This window comes from Sinocyclocheilus anshuiensis, unplaced genomic scaffold (genome assembly GCF_001515605.1).
Source record: "Sinocyclocheilus anshuiensis isolate Anshui unplaced genomic scaffold, SAMN03320099.WGS_v1.1 scaffold1115, whole genome shotgun sequence".
Classification (NCBI taxonomy): domain Eukaryota; kingdom Metazoa; phylum Chordata; class Actinopteri; order Cypriniformes; family Cyprinidae; genus Sinocyclocheilus; species Sinocyclocheilus anshuiensis.
Window position 1 is genome coordinate 154,129 of NW_015547735.1, and position 5,012 is coordinate 159,140.

Genomic DNA, 5,012 nt, shown 5'->3' on the forward strand with positions numbered 1-5,012 from the left:
TGATGGATTGAAATAATTACACAAAGTAGAAAACTATATATATATAAAATTAAAATGATCTTAAATACACATTTTTTGGCTTGTGTTTCATTATCAGATGGTTGTTTTTGTTGAATATAATTACTCATTTAATCCTTGTGCTGTGCAGATAATTCATCCTTTAGCTAATTTGGTGTTAAAAATTGTTTGTAAATCTCTTATGTTATATTATCACCAAATCTTCGATTCAATCCTTTTATCAACTTTTTTTTCAGTTAGCACAGGTTTTGTATTTCTTTTTTGAACTGCTTGATCGTAGGTCTCCACAATTAATTATCCACAAATAATGCATTTTTCGCTCAAAAGCTGAAGTGGATGAGCTCAAATCAGATCAATCAGCTCCAAAAAGAAACACAAAACCTGTGCTAATTGAATGAAAACAAGTTGCTTAAAAGATTGAATCCAAGATTTGGTAATAATATAGCATAACAAGTAGGCTGGTCATGTTTGACTAGAAACACCTGTAACAAAGTGAGAGAAAAAAAATCACCAAAAATTAAAAAAATTATCAATTTTTTGGGAAGTTGTTTTACCCTGTGTGAGCAAAGTCAGTAAGTTTTACTCCAATGTGATAACATTAAAGGATTAGTTCACCCACAAATGAAAATTAGCCCATGAATTACTCACCCTCAAGTCATCCTAGGTGTATATGACTTTCTTCTTTCAGACGAATCCAGTCGGAGTTATATTAAAAATGGTCTTTGATCTTTCAAGCTGTTTCATGGCACTCAGCGGGTGTTGCATGCATCAGTCCAAAAGAAGTTAAATAAAAAGCGCCCATCCATAAAAAAGTGTCTCACACGGCTCTGGGGGGCGAACGAAGGCCTTCTGTAGCGAATCCATGCGTTTTTGTAAGAAAAATATCCATATTCAAAACATAATCACTTTAATCTAGCTTGCGCTCACTGTTGTACACGGAAGCAGTTCCGGGCGGATGACGTATGAGGTAAGCTTTGCTTCGACATAAATGCAGCATGAGCCGTTTTTAATCTAAATTATATTGTATAATTTTAAAAATTTGAATCAAAAACAGAATGGTCTGATTATAGCTTTGTGAGATTATGCTATACATAAAACATCTGCATGAAACTAAAACAGCAGACGGGCTGAATGAGATGCAATTTTACATTCAGACAGTAGGTGGCACTTATGGAACAGCAGCCATATAGCATTTTCTCAGTTTGCAGCTGTAAACAAAGCAGCGCCGCCCTTATAAACACTACTTTACTATTATACAGAGGCAAGATGGAGAAAATACCATGTAAACTTTTCTGAAGACAGTCAGAGACACCCCTAACTGTATTGCGATTAATTTTGCATCTCAACCGACCTGAATTGTCACATATGTGACCCTGGAGCACAAAACCAGTCATAAGGGTAAATTTTTTGAAATTGAGATGTATGCATCATATGAAAGCTGAATAAATACGCTTTCCATTGATGTATGGTTTGTTAGGATAGGACAATATTTGGCTGAGATACAACTATTTGAAAATCTGGAATCTGAGGGTGCAAAAAAATCTAAATATTGAGAAAATCATCTTTAAAGTTGTCCAAATGAAGTTCTTAGCAATGCATATTACTAATCAAAAATTAAGTTTTGATATATTTACGGTAAGAAATTTACAAAATATCTTCATGGAACATGATCTTTACTTAATATCCTAATGATTTTTGGCATAAAAGAAAAATCTATAATTCTGACCCATACAATGTATTGTTGGCTATTGCTACAAATATACCCCAGCGACTTATGACTGCTTTTGTGCTGCAGGGTCACATATTTTTATTGATTTTGGGTTGCATCGTTACATCCCTAGTTTTGATGATAAATCAACTCTTCAAATCTAAAGTTTTGTGAGTTTCTGGGCCAAACCTTTAACCACTACGCCACAGTTTTATTCTCTGCTTGAGTTTGCAATCTTTGCCATCTGATGTGCCCAGACTTTGGTTCTTATAATTGGGAAATTAACACAGAGAGACAGTTCGGTCTTGGCACACACAAGGAGTATTTTGATGGACATAGTTTGGTACATAAAAATATGTTTTGTGCATAAAAGACAAACCTCATAATTATGCCTTGAACATTCATTTCCAGTAAAAATGCATTGACATTTTTTCCATTCATTTCTACAGCACAAATGCAGTTCAGATCACTAACTCTGAGTAATAGTAACACTGATGTTTGCATTCACTTAATTATATCTGGTCACTTGCATTCTAACTTATTACTCATCATACAAATTGGCACTGAACTGTTATATCCAATAGCATTATATGGCAGCAGTGGATGTGCACGTCGGCGTCTGAATGCGTTGAACGCATGCTGGCACCAGAGTAATTCATCTTGTCATGAGTCTTAAAGGTCAAACCCTGCTGAAGGATTTAATATCTGCACAACGTTTGTAATTGGAAAAATTGCAGGGTATTTATAAACAGATCTGTGTGTAATGCACTTGCAGTATTCAAGCCTCGTGTTGTGTTCTGGTCATTTTGACCCAGAGAGGATTTTCTTTTTGCTGATAATGCACAGTTAATGTTATGGCATTGGACTAAAACATACTGACTGTGAACTTCCCAGTTAAAAATGCCTACTAAAATTGCTATATTATTACCAAATCTTGAAGTCAATCTTTTTTTTATCAACTTGTATTCTTTCACATAGCATCAATTTTAACTGGTTGATTGTAGGCCTCATTGAACTCAGTTTTTGAGTAAATTTTGCCAAAGTTTTCCACAAATAATGCTTTTTTAGTCAAAAACTGAGGAGCATCAATCGAGGTCAAATATCGAGATCTCTGACTAGTTTCTTTTGAGCAGCCTTTTTTATTATTAACCTATTATTTAAACATCAGTGAAATTTTATCCTGGTTGTTGTTGCATTAAAGTCGCTCACACAATGTCTATCGGTGCAGTTCTGTGTTGTGCTGCATTGATCTGCATTTTATCACCATTGCTAACACGAGCATTTAATGATTAATAATAGGATGCATTTCAGTGGAGTTCTTTGAATTGTTAGCTGAAAAGATTGTGGTAAGAACCAATGTATGCATTTAAAAAGTGCTCAGATCAGATATTCACCAGAGGGACAATAAAACAGGTGAAAAATAGACGCACAATGTAGGAGGAATCGAGTCGCATCTACAGGCCAGAAGATCTCTGAGGCGATCTTTTCCACATGCAACTGCATAGCAATGCACTAAAAACACTTGATCAATCTCTCTAGCATTAGGTTTTGCATGGTCAGCCACCACTTTCTTAAACACTGAAGTGTCTTTAACTAATGGAAAACATCCCAATTACAACTTTTTACCAGTCTGTGAGTGTCACTATGAATTGGACATTTAGATCGGAAGCACTTCTGGCAGATATTTCCCTCTAAAAGTACCTCGTCAGAAGGAAGCTACTGATTGTTTTTGCATTTTCTGAACTGAAATTCAAACATGGTAAAAGTGTTAAATGGAGCTACAGCACTCTTATTGGCAGCTGAAAGCATCATCAAATTATTAAGTTAAAATATTTTATTAAAAAAACATTCAAAGGGGGGAAGGTGACACCATTTTACTTAGTTAAAGGGACAGTACACAAAATATTACTAGATATTTTGAAGAATGTTTCTACTGTTTTTGTCCGTACAGTTACCAGCTCCCGTTGACTTTAATTGTATGAACAAAAAACACTAAGGCACTTAAAAAAAGAAAGAAAGTCAAACCGGTTTAGAATGACAGTAGCAAGTGTAAATCATTTTTGAACTATTGCTTTACATTTTTGGACAGTGGTTCTCATGGTGCATGCATGGATGCAAAACACTCTGAAAATGGAAAAAAAAAAAAATTTGTTGGGTCATATGTGACCCTGGATCATAAAACCAGTGTTAAGAGTAAATTTTTCAAAGCTGAATAAATGATCTTTCCATTGATGTATGGTTTGTTAGGATAGGACAATATTTGGTCGAGATACAACTATTTGAAAATCTGGAATCTGAGGGTGCAAAAAAAAAATCTTTAAAGTTGTTCAAATGAAGTTCTTAGCAATGCATATTACTAATCAAAAATTAAGTTTTGATATATTTACGGTAGGACATTTACAAAATATCTTCATGGAACATGATCTTTACTTAATATCCTAATGATTTTTGGGCGATCTTTTCCACATGCAACTGCATAGCAATGCACTAAAAACACTTGATCAATCTCTCTAGCATTAGGTTTTGCATGGTCAGCCACCACTTTCTTAAACACTGAAGTGTCTTTAACTAATGGAAAACATCCCAATTACAACTTTTTACCAGTCTGTGAGTGTCACTATGAATTGGACATTTAGATCGGAAGCACTTCTGGCAGATATTTCCCTCTAAAAGTACCTCGTCAGAAGGAAGCTACTGATTGTTTTTGCATTTTCTGAACTGAAATTCAAACATGGTAAAAGTGTTAAATGGAGCTACAGCACTCTTATTGGCAGCTGAAAGCATCATCAAATTATTAAGTTAAAATATTTTATTAAAAAAACATTCAAAGGGGGGAAGGTGACACCATTTTACTTAGTTAAAGGGACAGTACACAAAATATTACTAGATATTTTGAAGAATGTTTCTACTGTTTTTGTCCGTACAGTTACCAGCTCCCGTTGACTTTAATTGTATGAACAAAAAACACTAAGGCACTTAAAAAAAGAAAGAAAGTCAAACCGGTTTAGAATGACAGTAGCAAGTGTAAATCATTTTTGAACTATTGCTTTACATTTTTGGACAGTGGTTCTCATGGTGCATGCATGGATGCAAAACACTCTGAAAATGAAAAAAACAAAATATTTGTTGGGTCATATGTGACCCTGGATCATAAAACCAGTGTTGAGTAAATTTTTCAAAACTGAGATGTATACTTCATCTGAAAGCTGAATAAACAATCTTTCCATTGATGTATGGTTTGTTAGGATAGGACAATATTTGGCCGAGATACAACTATTTGAAAATC